General features: G+C 34.0%; 1 long non-coding RNA gene across 1 annotated transcript in view; it reads left to right on the forward strand.

Moving 5' to 3' along the window:
• LOC127732588 (uncharacterized) overlaps positions 1 to 20357 on the forward strand; it is a 40581-nt gene that overhangs the window by 13289 nt on the left and 6935 nt on the right. The window contains exons 2-4 of the long non-coding RNA XR_007996325.1: positions 13666 to 13807; positions 18930 to 18953; positions 19354 to 19443. This is a non-coding gene — a long non-coding RNA (uncharacterized LOC127732588). The remainder of the gene's footprint in view (positions 1 to 13665; positions 13808 to 18929; positions 18954 to 19353; positions 19444 to 20357) is intronic.

Raw genomic sequence — 20357 nt, forward strand, 5'->3', positions numbered from 1 at the left:
TGGTTCCGTTTTCAAATTGGTCTACATTAAGGTCCAAAGGGTCCAAAATTAAACTTAGTTTGATTTTAACAAAAATTGAATTCTTAGGGTTCTTTGATATGCTGAATCTAAACATGTATTTAAATTTTTGATTATGGGCCCAGTTTTCAAGTTGGTCCAAATCGGGGTCCAAAATTAAACTTTGTTTGATTTCAACAAAAATTAAATATATGGGGTTCTTTGATATGCTGAATCTAACCATGTATTTAGATTTTTGAATTTTGGGCCACGTTATCAACTTTGTCCACATTGAGGTCAAAGGGTCCAAAATTAAACTTTGTTTGATTTCATCAAAAATTGAATTCTTGGGTTTCTTTGATATGCTGAATCTAACCATGTATTTAGATTTTGGATATTGGACCATAATAGGTGAATGTCCAATTTAAAATTTTTAAGTTCTTAGACCACATTCATTCTGTGTCAGAAACCTATGCTGTGTCAAATATTTAATCACAATCCAAATGCAAAGCTGTATCAAGCTTGAATGTTGTGTCCATACTTGCCCCAACTGTTCAGGGTTCGACCTCTGCGGTCGTATCAAGCTGCGCCCTGCGGAGCATTTTATTGGTTATTATTTTGAATATTATTGAAGATAAAGATAACTGTAAACAGCAAAAATGTTCAGCAAAGTAAGATCTACAAAAAAGTTTATATCACCAAAATTGTCAATTGACCCCTTAAGGAGTTATTGCCCTTTAAGGACAATTTTACACAAGTTGTTTTATGTTTTTTAACTTTAAGAATCTTCTCAAATGAATCTAGTATAAATTTTGTATTTCATTTCCTTGTACGTCAAGAAACATAGACACTATGGCTAAAATGGAACATATGAGTAAAAAGCAAAAATAATCATTGATGAAAGATTTAAGCAAAAAAAATAACAGGTGAGCGATTCAGGCTCTTGAGAGCCTCTTGTTTGAAAACTTGTAAATGTGCAAGCTCCCCACCCTGAAACCATATATATTCTTGTATGTTACAAATCAAATGAAATAAAAGGTGAGTCCACTGGGGTCACCCCAAGCGTGTCTGTTTGAGAACTTGTAAACGGTCGAGATACCCACCCCTAAACATATATATTTTTGTATGGGACAATAAAAGAAATCAAATGAAATATAGGGGAAGTCCATTGTGGTAACCCCCCACCCCCTTCTGTTTGAGAAATTGTAAACGGTTGAGATCCCCACCCCTAAACCAAATTTATTCTTGTATTTGACAATAAAACAAATCAAATAAAATCTAGGGGAAGTCCACGAGGGTAAACCCCACCCCCTTCTTTTTGAAAACTTGTAAACAGTCAAGATCCCCACCCTGAAACCATTTTTCTTCTTGTATATTACAATAAAACAAATCAAATGAAATAAAAGTCGAGTCCCCTGGGGTCACCCCACCTTTTTCCTGTTTAAGAACTTGTAAACGGTAAAGATCCCTCACCCCTAAACCATATATTTTCTTGTATGGGACAATAAAACAAATCAAATGTAATATAGGGGAAGTCCATTGGGGTAACCCCCACTCCCTTCTTTTTGATAGCTTGTAAACGGTCAAGATTCCCACTCAGAAACCATATATATTCTTGTATGGGACAATATATCAAATCAAATGAAATATAGATGAAGTCCACGGGGGGTAAATCCCAACCCCTTCTTTTTGAAAACTTGTAAACGGTTGAGATCCCCACCCCTAATCCATATATATTCTTGTATGGGACAATAAAACAAATCAAATGAAATTTAACTGAAGTCCAGGGTAGTAAACCCCACCCCCTTCTTTTTGAAAACTTGTAAACGGTTGAGATCCCCACCCCTAAACCATATATATTCTTGTATGGGACAATAAAACAAATCAATTGAAATTTAGGGGAAGTCCCCTGGGGTAACCCCCACCCCCTTTTTTTTTGAAAACTTGTTAACAGTCAAGATCCCCACCCTGAAACTATATATATTCTTGTATGTTACAATAAAACAAATGAAATGATATAAAAGTCAAGTTCCCTGGGATCATCCCCACCTTCTTTCTGTTTAAGAACTTGTAAAAGGTCGAGATCCCCACCCCTAAACCATTTATATATTCTTGTATGGGACAATAAAACTAATCAAATGAAATATAGGGGAAGTCCATTGGGGTAACCCCTACCCCCCTTTTTTTTGATAACTTGTAAACGGTCAAGATTCCCACCCTGAAACCATATATATTCTTGTATGGGACAATATATCAAATCAAATGAAATATAGGGGAAGTCCACGGGGGTAAACACTACCCCCTTCTTTTTGAAAACTTGTAAACGGTTAAGATCCCCACCCCTAAACCATATATATTCTTGTATGGGACAATAAAATAAAGCAAATTAAATTTAGGGGAAGTCCCCTGGGGTAACCCCTACTCTCCTTTTTTTTGAAAACTTGTAAACGGTTAAGATCCCCACCGCGAAACCATATATATTCTTGTATGTTACAATAAAACAAATGAAATGAAATAAAAGGTGAGTTCCTTGGGGTCATTCCCACCTTCTTCCTGTTTAAGAACTTGTAAATGGTCGAGATCCCCGCCCCTAGGCTAAACCATACATATCCTTGTATGGGACAAAAAAACAAATCATATGAAATAAAGGGCAGGTCCCCTGGGAAAATTAATCAGTTTGTGTGTGTTATATTTGAACATAAATTAAATATATATAGGGTTCTTTCAAGTGCTGAATCTGAACTTGTTTTTAATTAGATAATAATCTATTTTTATTATGAGATAAAGTTTTTGAAATTGATAGATAAGTTGCAGATTTGTTATTTGTTATGAAAAGTGATGTGTTTAATCAGGGGTTCAAATTAACATTTGGTACTGGAAGGTCCAGGACCTTTGACACTCCAAACTGAAAGGTCCACAACCTAAAATCCAGGTCCTACTTTTACTTGAAATATTTCCTAAAATAGTAAGATACAAGTAACAAAATTAATGTGCTGTTGGTGTTAGGTCAACTTGTTTCATTGTCAAAGTCACTGTTGTATAAGATATTTAATAACAATTGTAATTGTCTTGTATATTATAAATTCAGATAATCTTTTTTTTTTGTTATTGAGGAGGGTGTCACCATGGGTGGGTGTGTTGTCTCAACTATTGGTAATTTATTACTACTTATACCATTTTATAAAACAGTTCAAATTCAAAGCTGTTTAAGCAGAGACGTATAGACATGTGTATATATGTCTCTGGTTTAAGTGTATCATATCTAGTTGCACTATTATAATGCATTAGTTCCTCTGTGAAAATAAGATAAGAAACTTCCAGATTTGTACTGGTCTTTTAAAATTGAGAAGACATTACCTCTTGGAATTGTAGTAATACGTTTACACTATACAAAAATCTACATGTAATATCAATATTTATTAATGATAAAGAAAATTACTGTCACTTTTTTTTGAATTTTGAGATGAAAATTTATGAACTAAAAGTAATTTTGAGTTTCTGTAAAAAAATATTTCCTACCTTTTTTTCTTTTCAATATATCTTTTGGTTTTCAATTCTAGTGTTTATATTTTATCATCATAGAAGTATTTTGTCAACTGCCTGGAATTATAATTTTTTCATTGTATTTGATCGGCAAACCCGGAATTACCCTTATCTGCTCCAGAATCGGATCCGTTTTTATACGACCGCAAAAAAATTTTTGTGGTCGTATATTGGTATGACGTTGGCGTCGTCGTCGTCGTCGTCGTTGTCCGGCGTTGTCGGCGTCGTCGTCCGAAGACGCATTAGTTTTCGCACTCTAACTTTAGTTTAAGTGAATGGATCTCTATGAAATTTTACCATAAGGTTCAATACCACAAAAGGAAGGTGGGGATTGATTTTGGGGGTTATGGTACCAACAGTTAAGGAATTAGGGGCCAAAAAGGGGCCAAAAATAAGCATTTTCTAGTTTCCAGACAATAACTGTGGAATGGTGTATGGATCTCTCTGAAATTATACTACAAGTTTCCATACCACAAAGGGATGGTTAGGATTTGCTTTGGGGGGTTATGGCTCAAACCGTTTAAGAACTAGGGGCAAAAAAGGGGGAAAAACAAGTTTGTCCTGGTTAATGGACAAATACTTTAGTACAAAACATAATTTAAAGCAGTGTAAGGGAGATAAATCAAAAACATCATTGAAATTATCTCCCTTACACTGCTTTTAAATTATGTATAAAGTAATGGTTAATGAACAATTAAGATAATTTAAAACAGTGTAAGGGAGGTAATCCAAATACAACGTTTTGGTTACTTCCCTTACACTGCTTTTAAATTATGTTTAAAGAAATGCATATTTATAAAGGAAGACCAGTAAAAATATCTGCAAATGTTGCATCTTTTTTTTTTACAAAAAAATCCATATGAAAGATTTGACACTATATTTTAAATTCTATTATATTTATAGATTAAGTTAGCACTATGGTAAATTTAAATGGGTAATTATGGTTGCAAACTCCATTGGAAATTTGAATTGAGATTATGACCATATCTTGAGGGAAAGAATTTTTTGGGGAAAAAAGGGGGGGGGGGGGGTAAAAAGAAATTGTGGGGGATTTATTTTTTCTCATTTCAGATTTCAGAAATTTAAAAGAATTATTCTTCAAATATTATTTTTTTTTCAAATTTCAAATATTGAAAAATTTCAAGAAGTAATCTTTAATTGCACAGTATGGCGCATTAGATTTGTAAAATCTTTGACCACATTTAATTATTTGTTATGGCGAATCTAACTGTGTATTTAGATTTTTAATTTTGGGTCCAGTTTTCAAATTGGTCTACATTAAGGTCCAAAGGGTCCAAAATTAAACTTTGTTTGATTTTAACAAAAATTGAATATATGGGGTTCTTTGATATGCTGAATCTAAACATGTATTTAGATTTTTGATTTTTGGCCCAGTTTTCAAGTTGGTCCAAATTGGGGTCCAAAATTAAACTTTGTTTGATTTCAACAAAAATTGAATATATGGGGTTCTTTGATATGCTGAATCTAACCATGTATTTAGATTTTTTATTTGTGGACCCGCTATCAAATTGGTTCATATTGAGGTCAAAAGGGTCCAAAATTAAACTTTGTTTGATTTCCTCAAAAATTGAATTATTGTGGTTCTTTAATATGCCAAATCTAACCGTGTATTTAGATTTTTAATTTTGGGTCCCGTTTTTTAAATTGGTCTACATTAAGGTCCAAAGGGTCCAAAATGAAACTTTGTTTGATTTCCTCAAAAATTGAATTATTGGGGTTCTTTAATATGCCAAATCTAACCGTGTATTTAGATTTTTGATTATGGGCCCAGTTTTCAAGTTGGTCCAAGTTTGGGTCCAAAATTAAACTTTGTTTGATTTCAACAAAAATTGAATATATGGGGTTCTTTGATATGCTGAATCTAAACATGTATTTAGATTTTAGATTTTTGGCCCAGTTTTCAAGTTGGTCCAAATTGGGGTCCAAAATTAAACTTTGTTTGATTTCAACAAAAATTGAATATATGGGGTTCTTTGATATGCTGAATCTTACCATGTATTTAGATTTTTTATTTGTGGGCCCGCTGTCAAATTGGTTCATATTGAGGTCAAAAGGGTCCAAAATAAAACTTTGTTTGATTTCACAAAAATTGAATTATTGGGGTTCTTTAATATGCCAAATCTAACCGTGTATTTAGATTTTTAATTTTGGGTCCCGTTTTTTAAATTGGTCTACATTAAGGTCCAAAGGGTCCAAAATGAAACTTAGTTTGATTTTAACAAAAATTGAATTCTTGGGGTTCTTTGATATGCTGAATCTAAACATGTGTTTAGATTTTTGATTATGGGCCCAGTTTTCAAGTTGGTCCAAGTTGGGGTCCAAAATTAAACTTTGTTTGATTTCAACAAAAATTGAATATATGGGGTTCTTTGATATGCTGAATCTAAACATGTATTTAGATTTTAGATTTTTGGCCCAGTTTTCAAGTTGGTCCAAATTGGGGTCCAAAATTAAACTTTGTTTGATTTCAACAAAAATTGAATGTATGGGGTTCTTTGATATGCTGAATCTTACCATGTATTTAGATTTTTTATTTGTGGGCACGCTGTCAAATTGGTTCATATTGAGGTCAAAAGGGTCCAAAATTAAACTTTGTTTGATTTCCTCAAAAATTGAATTATTGGGGTTCTTTAATATGCCAAATCTAACCGTGTATTTAGATTTTTAATTTTGGGTCCCGTTTTTAAAATTGGTCTACATTTAGGTCCAAAGGGTCCAAAATGAAACTTAGTTTGATTTTAACAAAAATTGAATTCTTGGGGTACTTTGATATGCTGAATCTAAACATGTGTTTAGATTTTTGATTATGGGACCAGTTTTCAAGTTTGTCCAAGTTTGGGTCCAAAATTAAACTTTGTTTGATTTCAACAAAAATTGAATATATGGGGTTCTTTGATATGTATTTTGATTTTGGACATTGGACCATAATAGGTAAATTAAAAAAATTGAAGTTCTTAGACCACATTCTTTCTGTGTCAGAAACCTATGCTGTGTCAAATATTTAATCACAATCCAAATTCAGAGCTGTATCAAGCTTGAATGTTGTGTCCATACTTGCCCCAACTGTTCAGGGTTCGACCTCTGCGGTCGTATCAAGCTGCGCCCAGCGAAGCATTTTATTTGTTATTTTCTTCATTTCTGGTTTATGGCATCCAATGTTTTTCAATGTTGTTTTGTCAGTCAGACACGATTTTACTCGGATTTACACATTACTAGTTGGCAATTTTCGGTATAAAGCTAGCTGTTGAACAAAATGAACATCGCTGTCATGAATAATAATGATAAAAATAAATTTTGAGATTGTTTGGAAATTTTTGTTTAAAAAGGTCGGCAAAGTTTATTTTTATTTTCTTTCAAACCGAACCACCTCGGACCACCGCTAATTTGAACTTCTGTTAATTGATAGATATAAAATTAAATCATATCTAATTTTAGAGATTTATCATGTTTATGAGTGGTTAAGTCATATCTAATTTTAGAGAATTATTTTGGTGTTTTGTTACTGGTTCATGGAAATAAATTTGAGTTTTATCTTGTAAACGGTCAAGATTCCCCGGGACCACACCCACCCCCCTTCTTTTTTGAAAACTTGTAAACCGTCAAGATCCCCACCCTGAAACCATATATATTCTTGTATGGGACAATAAAACATGATAAAACAAATCCAATGAAATATAAGGCGAGTCCCCTGGTGTCACCCCCACCCCATCCTGTTTGAGAACTTGTAAACGGTCAAGATCCCCACCCCTAAACCATATATATTCTTGTATGGGACAATAACACTAATGATTTGAAATATAGGGGAAGTCCAGGGGGTCACCCCCACCCCCCTTCTTTTTGATAACTTGTAAACGGTCGAGATCCCCACCCCTGAACCATATATATTCTTGTATGGGTCAATAAAACAAATCAAATGAAATATCGGGGAAGTCCATGGGGGTAACCCCCACCCCCTTCTTTTTGATAACTTGTAAACAGTCAAGATCCCCACCCCTGAACCATATATATTCTTGAATGGGACATTAAAACAAATCAATTGAAATTGAGGGGAAGTCCTCTGGGGTAACCCCCACCCCCCTTCTTTTTGAAAACTTGTAGATGGTCAAGATCCCCACCCTGAAACCATATATATTCTTGTATGGGACAATAAAACTAATCAAATGAAGTAAAAGGCGAGTCCCCTGGGGTCACCCCAACCCCCTCCTGTTTGAGTACTTGTAAACGGTCGAGATCCCCACCCTTAAACCATATATATTCTTGTATGGGACAATAACACAAATCAAATGAAAATAATGGGGAAGTCCATGGGGGTCACTCCCATTCCTTCTTTTTGAGAACTTGTAAACAGTCAAGATCCACACCCCGAAACCATATATATTCTTGTATGGGACAATAAATCAAATCAAATGAAATATAGAAGAAGTCCATGGGGGTAACCCCCACCCCCTTCTTTTTGATAACTTGTAAACAGTTGAGATCCCTATCCCTAAACCATATATATTCGTGAATGGGACAATAAAACAAATCAAATGAAATTGAGGGGAAGTCCCCTGGGGAAACCCCCACCCCCTTTTTTTTTGAGAACTTGTAAACAGTCAAGATCCCCATCCCGAAACCATATATATTCTTGCATGGGACAATAAATCAAATCAAATGAAATATAGAAGAAGTCCATGGGGGTAACCCCCACCCTCCTTCTTTTTGATAACTTGTAAATAGTCGAGATCCCTATCCCTAAACCATATATATTCTTGAATGGGACAATAAAACAAATCAAATGAAATTGAGGGGAAGTCCCCTGGAGAAACCCCCACCCCCCTTTTTTTTTGAAAACTTGTTAACGGTCAAGATCCCCACCCAGAAACCATATATATTCTTGTATCGGACAATAAAACAAATCAAATGAAATATAAGGCGAGTCCCCTTGGGTCACCCCCACCCCCCCTCCTGTTTGAGAACTAGTAAACGGTCAAGATCCTTACCCCTAAACCATATTTATTCTTGTATGGGACAATAAAAAAAATCAAATGAAATATAGGGGAAGTCCAGGGGGGTCACCCCCCACCCCCCTTTTTTTTGAAAACTTGGAAACGGTCAAGATCTCCACCCCGAAACCTTATATATTCTTGTATGGGTCAATAAAACAAATCAAATGAAATAAAAGGCGAGTCCCCTGGGGTCACCCCACCCCCTCCTGTTTGAGAACTTGTAAACGGTCGAGATCCCCACCCTTTATCCATATATATTCTTGTATGGGACAATAAAATAAATGAAATGAAATATAGGGAAAGTCCATGGGGGTAAACCCTACCCCCCTTCTTTTTGATAACTTGTAAACGGTCGAGATATGCACCCCTAAACCATATATATTCTTGAATGGGACAATAAAACAAATCAATTGAAATTGAGGGAAAGTCCCCTTGGGTAACCCCCACCCCCCTTCTTTTTGAAAACTTGTAAATGGTCAAGATCCCCACCCCGAAACCATATATATTCTTGTATGGGACAATAAAACAAATCAAATGAAATATAAGGTGAGTCCCCTTGGGTCACCCCACCCCCCTCCTGTTTAAGAACTTGTAAACCGCTGAGCTTTTCATTATAAATAAGATAATACCACATTGAGGTCCAAAGGGTCCTAAATTAAACTTATGTTTAATTTCATCAAATATTGAATTCTTTGGTTCTTTGATATGCTGATTCTAACAATGTTTGAGTGTTAAATCATATCTAATTTTAGAGAACTTAGTCATCACTGGTTGTTGTTATTATATTATTGATTATAATTTGAAAAATTGCATCATATCTTATTTTAGAGAACTATTTATCCAGTTTGAGTTATTTCACAGAAAATATTATGGATAAAATTAACCTGTGTTTCATTTCAACATAAATTAAATATATATATAGGGTTCTTTCAAATGCTGAATCTAAACTCTATTTAAATATTAGATTTTTAGGCCCAGTTTTCAAGTTGGTCCAAATCAGGGTCCAAAATAAAACTTTGTTTGATTCAACAAAAATTTAATTTATGGGGTTCTTTGAAATGCTGAATCTAACCATGTATTGAGAGATTTTGGATTGTGGGCTCCTTTATCAAATTGGTCCACATTGAGGTCCAAAGGGTCCTAGATTAAACTTTTGTCTGATTTCATCAACAATTGAATTCTTGGGGTTCTTTGATATGCTGATTCTAATATGTACTTAGATTTTGGATATTGGACCATTATAGGTATTTAAATGTCCAATTTCAAATATATCAGTTCTTTGACTACATTCTTTTTGTGTCACAAACCTATGATGTGTAAAATATTCAATCACAATCCAAATTCAGATCTGTTTTAAGTTTAAATGTAGTGTCCATACTTGCTCAACTGTTCAGGGTTCGACCTCTGCAGGAAAATCCGGTTTGCTGTCTCTCTGACAGCCTCTTGTATAAAATTTATTCTATATTTGAGAATAACCATGTTAATAATATAAGCAGGAAATTACGGAACTCACTAGAATTTTACTATCGTTTCAAGAAAATCTGGTATAGTAAGAAACAGATAGGGTATTTTTCAGGTTCAAAGCAGTCACTGTAATTACTCATATGCCCGACCCTTCCGGGGGATTCGCTTACCTGGACCATCGTCTAGGGTGCTGCCCTGGATCCCCGACTAGGGTGCTACCCTGGACCAGCTGGAAGACCATGTTTTTGGAATCCTGGATGATGTTATTGAATTTGATTGGCTAAGATAGAATAGAGATGAAGGGATTTTCCACTTTGTATTTTGGAAACGCCAAGAATATTTTGTTACTAGTCCGTCAGGCATATTTAGTTACAAGTTTTGACTGCCCGAGGTGTAAATGCTCTAGTCCCGGGCGTCGGGCTAGTGGATTTCTTAACCCCTGCTACTGGGCAAAATACCTTCAGCTGGAGACTTTGAGCGGTCCATAGCCACACCCTTGCCGAATCTCTATAAAGTCCACAAGTATTCACAAAATAGGAGTTTGAGCGTGAAGGAGTGAAGTGAATTTCATAAGCATGGCATACCTGGAAAAATTCCTGAAAAAAATTTTCTGCATAAAATGGTCCTTAAAAAGATTTTATGAATGCACTTTATTTTAGTCCAGCTACGCCCCTGATTATTGTTATATACATATACACATTCACATGATGGATCTACAATCTGTCGATACCTGTATCTTGGCATTGCACAAGGTCATGTTTTTCTCTGACTGTTTATGACGTCTTTACACTAAATCCATTGGATGATGGTGTGTACAGATTGATAATTTAGTCTTAGATGCATGATTTTTTTTATTAGTTGTTAGTGGCTTCAGTTGAACTAGCTGTCAGTAACTGCGAGTACTCTCAGATCTGTACTTAGTGTCTTTTTGTTGTTTGGATGTACAAGTACCCAGCCATGTCCACTTGTATTTGTAGTATTTGTATTTTTATCCATCTGATGAGTTAAGCCTCTTTCAACTTATAGTTCGTTCTTATGTTGTACTGTTACACCACTGTCCCAGGTTAGGGGGAGGGTTGGGATCCCGCTAACATGTTTAACCCCGCCACATTCTGTATGTATGTGCCTGTCCCAAGTCAGGAGCCTGTAATTCAGTGGTTGTCATTTGTTTATGTGTTACATATTTGTGTTACATATTTTGTTATTCGTTCATTTTTTGTACATAAATTAGGCCTTTAGTTTTCTCGTTTGAATTGTTTTACATTGTCATTTTGGGGCCTTTTATAGCTGACTGTGTGGTATGGGCTTTGCTCATTGTTGAAGGCCGTACGGTGACCTATAGTTGTTAATTTCTGTGTCATTTGGTCTCTTTTGGAGAGTTGTCTCATTGGCAATCATACCACATCTTCTTTTTTATATTCAGAAAATTTTTGATATAATTTTGATGTTCTGACGTAAACTGATAAATTGATAGTCCTCATACGAAATGTTAAAAATTAGTGATCTAAAATCTGCCTTAAACTCTTTATTATTGCAATATCACGCTGTCAGAACTGTACTTTCTTTTTTCAAAAAGCATTTTTCTTATTACCGGATGTTGACTTGTCAATGGTAAAACACGGACCAAAGATGGGACACAAAACTCCATGTACGTTGTCAAAGTTGTCTATTCAGTTTATGTAGTTCTTTCCACATCATTTCTTCTTGAAAATACTTGAAATGAACATTTGGATAAAGGTATCTATGATAATGTTCGCATTTTTGAAGAATTCGGATGCGAAAAATCTTGCACCTGCACACATGCTCAAACCAAGGACGTATAACTATACGTCCTTGGCTCAAACGTATATCAGTTTCAACAACGTGGTTCTGTTGAAATTTCATTTCACTCTTTTTTATTTGATCATTAATTTAGAATTGTATGTTCATATGATTTTCTGAAAAGGCTAAATCATTCTTACAAGTAACAGTTCACATCAATCAATGCATCATACCCCTAGTACCGTACATTGAAAGTCTCGGCTTGAGCAATGTACAATACGCTAAGTACGGAGAAATCGATAATGATAGTACAGGAATTGCAATCAATACATGATACTGGTCCACCCAGAGTGATTTGTTCTATTTTTAAAACATACAAAATCAAAACTGTCGTTGATAAAATGGAGATCTATATGATTATCTGATTAAGTTATTAATTACACAATAAAACTGTCATTGATAAAATGGAGATCTATATGATTATCCGATTAAGTTATTAATTACACAATAAAACTGTCGTTGATAAAATGGAGATCTATATGATTATCCGATTAAGTTATTAATTACACAATAAAACTGTCATAGCAGCTGGGTCATTCTGTGATATCTTTAATCCTTAATTGGCTCTTTGTGTGGATCACTCATGTTGTTTTTACAATATCACAGTTCAAATGAGGCTCTTGAGGGTAATCAAGGTAAACATGCATGTACATTTGCTAGAGGTATAGGGGGAGGGTTGAGATCTCATAAACATGTTTAACCCCGCCGCATTTTTGCGCCTGTCCCAAGTCAGGAGCCTCTAGCCTTTGTTAGTCTTGTATTATTTTTAATTTTAGTTTCTTGTGTACAATTTGGAGTTTAGTATGGCGTTCATTATCACTGAACTAGTATATATATTTGTTTAGGGGCCAGCTGAAGGACGCCTCCGGGTGCGGGAATTTCTCGCTGCATTGAAGACCTGTTGGTGGCCTTCTGCTGTTGTCTGTTCTGTGGTCGGGTTGTTGTCTCTTTGACACATTCCCCATTTCCATTCTCAATTTTACAATTGTCAAAACCATTTGGGATATCGTATTGCAGTTTTTAATATGCATGAAAATTGTATTTATGTTTGCGTGTATTTATTTTAGCGAAAAATATACCTTCCTCAAAATTCGTGAAAAGAAATACACCGCGAGAAAAGTACAGTATAGTAAAGTGTGCATATCTGTCTTTTTACAGGGCTCATCTGTCCTTTACCTTTTTTTGTTGTTGTCATCTTCGTTGTTGTCGTCAGAAGACATTTGGTTTCCAGACAATAACTGGAGAACAAGTGTTTGGATCTCATTGAAATTGTACCACAAGGTTACAAACTACAAAAGGAAGATTGGGATTGATTTTAGGGGTTATGGCCCAAACTGAGTAGAAATTAGCGACCAAAAAGTGGACAAAAATCTATAATTTTCTGGTTTCCGGACAATAACTTGAGTATAAGTCTATGGATCTCTATGAAATTGTACCACAAGGTTCCATATCGAAAAAGGAAGGTTGGGAGTGATTTTGGGGGTAATGACCCTAACCGTTTAGGAAAAAGGGGCCAACAACAATACTTTTCTAATACTTTGTATAAATTGCTTATTTCTTGACCATTTTCAATTGAGTTTAATTAAAAGTTTTGAATTCTTGGGGTTCTTTAATATGCTGAATCTAACCGTGTATTTAGATTTTGGATTTTTGGCCCTGTTTTTGAATTGGTTCACATTGAGGTCCAAAAGGTCCAAAATTAAACTTTGTTTGAATTTGAAAGAAATTAAATTCTTCAAAAGCAGCTGTGACATTTCAGCGTGCACCTCTTGTTCATCTCAAATCTATTATTTTTACATGGTTTAAATTTTATGTTAAACTTTATTTGCAGATTGTTATTGACCTGTGGCAGTTGATATTAACGCCATGAAGACATCGTTTAAAGAAGTTGCTATTGAAGTTTGATGAAGGACAGTTTGTAGTTATTGAGTCAATGACAGTTTTATAACTAGAACCAACAGCTTTCAGTTTGGGTATTTAATCATTGTTAATCATATTGATTATATAATTCTGATTTTTATTAAAGTTGTAAGTGTCTCTTTTAGGACATCAACTACATCAAGTCTTTTTATAAGAATGGTGAAAAAACCTCTGTCTTATTAGCTTTAATGGCATGTACTTAGAACTAAAACATTGAGGAATCATCAAAACCTCTGTCATATAAGCTTCATTGGCATGTGCTTAGAACTAAAAACATTGCAGAATCATGAAATATTTCTGTCTTATAAGCTTTAATGGCATGTACTTAATTAGCGCTTAGAACTAAAACATTGCAGAATCATGAAAAACCTCTGTCTTATTAGCTTTAATGGCATGTACTTAGAACTAAAACATTGCAGAATCATTAAAAACCTCTGTCTTATAAGCTTTAATAGCATGTACTTAAAACTAAAACATTCCACAATCATGAAATATCTCTGTCTTATAAGCTTTAACATGTTAAATGGCATGTGCTTAGAACTAAAATGTTGCAGAATCATTAAAAACCTCTGTCTTATTATATTTAGCTTTATTGGCATGTGCTTAGAACTAAAAACATTGCAAGATCATTAAGAACCTCTGTCTTATTAGCTTTAATGGCATTTGCTTAGAACTAAAAGATTGCACAATCATGAAATATGTCTGTATTGTAAGCATTGATGGCATGTGCTTAGAACTAAAACATTCCACAATCATGAAATATCTCTGTGTTATAACATGTATAAGCATTGATGGCATGTGCTTAGAACTAAAAACATTGCAGAATCATGAAATATCTCTGTGTTATAACATGTATAAGCATTGATGGCATGTGCTTAGAACTAAAACATTCCACAATCATGAAATATCTCTGTGTTATAACATGTATAAGCATTGATGGCATGTGCTTAGAACTAAAACATTGCACAATCATGAAATATCTCTGTGTTATAACATGTATAAGCATTGATGGCATGTGCTTAGAACTAAAACATTGCACAATCATGAAATATCTCTGTGTTATAACATGTATAAGCATTGATGGCATGTGCTAAGAACTAAAACATTGCACAATCATGAAATATCTCTGTGTTATAACATGTATAAGCATTGATGGCATGTGCCAAGAACTAAAGACATTGCACAATCATGAAATATCTCTGTGTTATAACATGTATAAGCATTGATGGCATGTGCTGAGAACTAAGACATTGCACAATCATGAAATATCTCTGTGTTATAACATGTATAAGCATTGATGGCATGTGCCAAGAACTAAAAACATTGCACAATCATGAAATATCTCTGTGTTATAACATGTATAAGCATTGATGGCATGTGCTTAGAACTAAAACATTGCACAATCATGAAATATCTCTGTGTTATAACATGTATAAGCATTGATGGCATGTGCTTAGAACTAAAACATTCCACAATCATGAAATATCTCTGTGTTATAACATGTATAAGCATTGATGACATGTGCTTAGAACTAAAACATTCCACAATCATGAAATATCTCTGTGTTATAACATGTATAAGCATTGATGGCATGTGCTTAGAACTAAAAACATTCCACAATCATGAAATATCTCTGTGTTATAAAATGTATAAGCATTGATGGCATGTGCTTAGAACTAAAAACATTGCACTATCATGAAATATCTCTGTGTTATAACATGTATAAGCATTGATGGCATGTGCTTAGAACTAAAACATTCCACAATCATGAAATATCTCTGTGTTATAACATGTATAAGCATTGATGGCATGTGCTTAGAACTAAAACATTCCACAATCATGAAATATCTCTGTGTTATAACATGTATAAGCATTGATGGCATGTGCTTAGAACTAAAAACATTGCACAATCATGAAATATCTCTGTGTTATAACATGTATAAGCATTGATGGCATGTGCTTAGAACTAAAACATTCCACAATCATGAAATATCTCTGTGTTATAACATGTATAAGCATTGATGGCATGTGCTTAGAACTAAAACATTCCACAATCATGAAATATCTCTGTGTTATAACATGTATAAGCATTGATGGCATGTGCTTAGAACTAAAACATTCCACAATCATGAAATATCTCTGTGTTATAACATGTATAAGCATTGATGGCATGTGCTTAGAACTAAAAACATTCCACAATCATGAAATATCTCTGTGTTATAACATGTATAAGCATTGATGGCATGTGCTTAGAACTAAAACATTCCACAATCATGAAATATCTCTGTGTTATAACATGTATAAGCATTGATGGCATGTGCCAAGAACTAAAAACATTGCACAATCATGAAATATCTCTGTGTTATAACATGTATAACATATATAAGCATTGATGGCATGTGCTTAGAACTAAAAACATTGCACAATCATGAAATATCTCTGTGTTATAACATGTATAAGCATTGATGGCATGTGCCAAGAACTAAAACATTCCACAATCATGAAATATCTCTGTGTTATAACATGTATAAGCATTGATGGCATGTGCCAAGAACTAAAAACATTGCACAATCATGAAATATCTCTGTGTTATAACATGTATAAGCATTGATGGCATGTGCTTAGAACTAAAAACATTGCACAATCATGAAATATCTCTGTGTTATAACATGTATAAGCTTGGATGGCATGTGCCAAGAACTAAAACATTCCACAATCATGAAATATCTCTGTGTTATAACATGTATAAGCATTGATGGCATGTGCTTAGAACTAAAAACATTGCAGAATCATGAAATATCTCTGTGTTATAACATGTATAAGCATTGATGGCATGTGCTTAGAACTAAAACATTCCACAATCATGAAATATCTCTGTGTTATAACATGTATAAGCATTGATGGCATGTGCTTAGAACTAAAACATTGCACAATCATGAAATATCTCTGTGTTATAACATGTATAAGCATTGATGGCATGTGCTTAGAACTAAAACATTGCACAATCATGAAATATCTCTGTGTTATAACATGTATAAGCATTGATGGCATGTGCTAAGAACTAAAACATTGCACAATCATGAAATATCTCTGTGTTATAACATGTATAAGCATTGATGGCATGTGCCAAGAACTAAAGACATTGCACAATCATGAAATATCTCTGTGTTATAACATGTATAAGCATTGATGGCATGTGCTGAGAACTAAGACATTGCACAATCATGAAATATCTCTGTGTTATAACATGTATAAGCATTGATGGCATGTGCCAAGAACTAAAAACATTGCACAATCATGAAATATCTCTGTGTTATAACATGTATAAGCATTGATGGCATGTGCTTAGAACTAAAACATTGCACAATCATGAAATATCTCTGTGTTATAACATGTATAAGCATTGATGGCATGTGCTTAGAACTAAAACATTCCACAATCATGAAATATCTCTGTGTTATAACATGTATAAGCATTGATGACATGTGCTTAGAACTAAAACATTCCACAATCATGAAATATCTCTGTGTTATAACATGTATAAGCATTGATGGCATGTGCTTAGAACTAAAAACATTCCACAATCATGAAATATCTCTGTGTTATAAAATGTATAAGCATTGATGGCATGTGCTTAGAACTAAAAACATTGCACTATCATGAAATATCTCTGTGTTATAACATGTATAAGCATTGATGGCATGTGCTTAGAACTAAAACATTCCACAATCATGAAATATCTCTGTGTTATAACATGTATAAGCATTGATGGCATGTGCTTAGAACTAAAACATTCCACAATCATGAAATATCTCTGTGTTATAACATGTATAAGCATTGATGGCATGTGCTTAGAACTAAAAACATTGCACAATCATGAAATATCTCTGTGTTATAACATGTATAAGCATTGATGGCATGTGCTTAGAACTAAAACATTCCACAATCATGAAATATCTCTGTGTTATAACATGTATAAGCATTGATGGCATGTGCTTAGAACTAAAACATTCCACAATCATGAAATATCTCTGTGTTATAACATGTATAAGCATTGATGGCATGTGCTTAGAACTAAAACATTCCACAATCATGAAATATCTCTGTGTTATAACATGTATTATAAGCATTGATGGCATGTGCTTAGAACTAAAAACATTCCACAATCATGAAATATCTCTGTGTTATAACATGTATAAGCATTGATGGCATGTGCTTAGAACTAAAACATTCCACAATCATGAAATATCTCTGTGTTATAACATGTATAAGCATTGATGGCATGTGCCAAGAACTAAAAACATTGCACAATCATGAAATATCTCTGTGTTATAACATGTATAACATATATAAGCATTGATGGCATGTGCTTAGAACTAAAAACATTGCACAATCATGAAATATCTCTGTGTTATAACATGTATAAGCATTGATGGCATGTGCCAAGAACTAAAACATTCCACAATCATGAAATATCTCTGTGTTATAACATGTATAAGCATTGATGGCATGTGCCAAGAACTAAAAACATTGCACAATCATGAAATATCTCTGTGTTATAACATGTATAAGCATTGATGGCATGTGCTTAGAACTAAAAACATTGCACAATCATGAAATATCTCTGTGTTATAACATGTATAAGCTTGGATGGCATGTGCCAAGAACTAAAACATTCCACAATCATGAAATATCTCTGTGTTATAACATGTATAAGCATTGATGGCATGTGCCAAGAACTAAAAACATTACAGAATCAGCTGTGTTACTCGAATAACATAAAACTATGACAGAATAAGAGTACTTGTTATTTCTGGTGGTCTAACTTGTAAAAGGGGAGATAATCAAATTAACTTTCTTCAGTATACTGTCTATATGTCCATGTGTAACAGCTGGACAGATATTGTGTCTGGTGGTCTTACATGTTAAAGGGGAGATAATCAAATCAACTTTCTTCAATATACTGTCTATATGTCCATGTGCCTTGTCGGTGTAACAGCTGGACAGATATTGTGTCTGGTGGTCTTACATGTTTAAGGGGAGATAATCAAATCAACTTTCTTCAGTATACTGTCTATATGTCCATGTGCCTTGTCAGTGTAACAGCTGGACAAATATTGTGTCTGGTGGTCTAACTTGTAAAAGGGGAGATAATTATTTCTTTTCTTTTTACAGGATATAATGGCAGATTGGGATGAGGTAAGATTTTCTTTCTAAAGTTCAATTGTCATGTGACCTATTTTTGTCCTTAAACTGTAGAGAAAGGAACATGTGTGTAGTTCATAGTATTCATAGAGCGAAAATAGAAGAAAATCAAAATGACAAGAGTTATAAGAATTTCAATGGACAAAATTTAAAGGAGCAAACCTGATACATTATACAATCATCCAAAGTTTTTTTCTTCTCTCAAAAAACTCTGAAATTACAAACAGCAATTTCACTGTCTTGGTCAGTTGTTGTTACTGCATTTGAAAAGCAAACTGTAAAAGTGAACATCATAAGCAGAATAACTAAAAGTAGTTTGTTAATTTGAATTATTACATTTATCATTCATTATTATGTGCAGGAGAGAAATGCTTAAACTTTGTTTTACTTACAGAAACTTTGGACAGCTGCTGAGGAGGGAAATATTAAAGATGTGGATTTATCTTTACAGAATGGAGCTAATTTGGAATACAAAAGTGGTATTGTAAGTGAAGTAGAAATATTTGAAACACATAAAGGTATTTACTTACAGTACACACAAGGTGAATCAGATAAAAATCGCCCTTGTTGTTGCTGAGTGATTCATTGTTAAACACAGTAAATATTGGTTATTACTGGTATTTCTGTATTTTACATAAGAAGTAAGAAACATTGTTACACAATAACAATACACTGAACTCTTTACACAAAATACCAAGTAGGCAATCAAAACACATAAGTAGAAGATGAATAACATGGTGGAAAGACAAATACTAAAAAGATAAAACAACAGTTTCTAAGCTCTTCACAAAAAATGAGATTTGTGTAAACTAAATATTTTGAACAGTGTGCCTTTTTTTGTGACATGTGTATTGAAGCATATTTTTTTATCCCTCGAAATAATTAAAAATACAAGTACAGATACAAACATTCACAAACAAAATCAATAAACTAATATTAACAAAGGTCAGTCACTATAAATTATTGAATCACTTGCGTAACTAAACTTAGTCCGGAAATATCACTGATGAGGAGTGCTGTCAAGTCTCATGCAATGTGCTCAAGATCCCTAAATATCACTGATGAGGAGTACTGTCAAGTCTCATGTAATGTGCTCAAGATCCCTAAATATCACTGATGAGGAGTGCTGTCAAGTCTCATGTAATGTGCTCAAGATCCCTAAATATCACTGATTAGGAGTGCTGTCAAGTCTCATGTATTGTGCTCAAAAGACTCGCACATTGTAATGCTTATTTGGCGGCATTTTCCTTTGATCTACTGTTTTTATGCTCCCTCCGTAGCAGAGCGGGCATTAAGTTTTACCCTTGTCGGTCTGTACGTCCATCGTCTGTACATCCCGAAGTTGGTTTCCATTCTCTAACTTTAGTTTGCCTTTACCAAATGTAATGAAACTTATAC

The sequence above is a fragment of the Mytilus californianus genome, unplaced genomic scaffold, assembly GCF_021869535.1.
Source record: "Mytilus californianus isolate M0D057914Y unplaced genomic scaffold, xbMytCali1.0.p SCAF_25, whole genome shotgun sequence".
In the NCBI taxonomy this organism is placed as follows: Eukaryota; Metazoa; Mollusca; class Bivalvia; order Mytilida; family Mytilidae; genus Mytilus; species Mytilus californianus.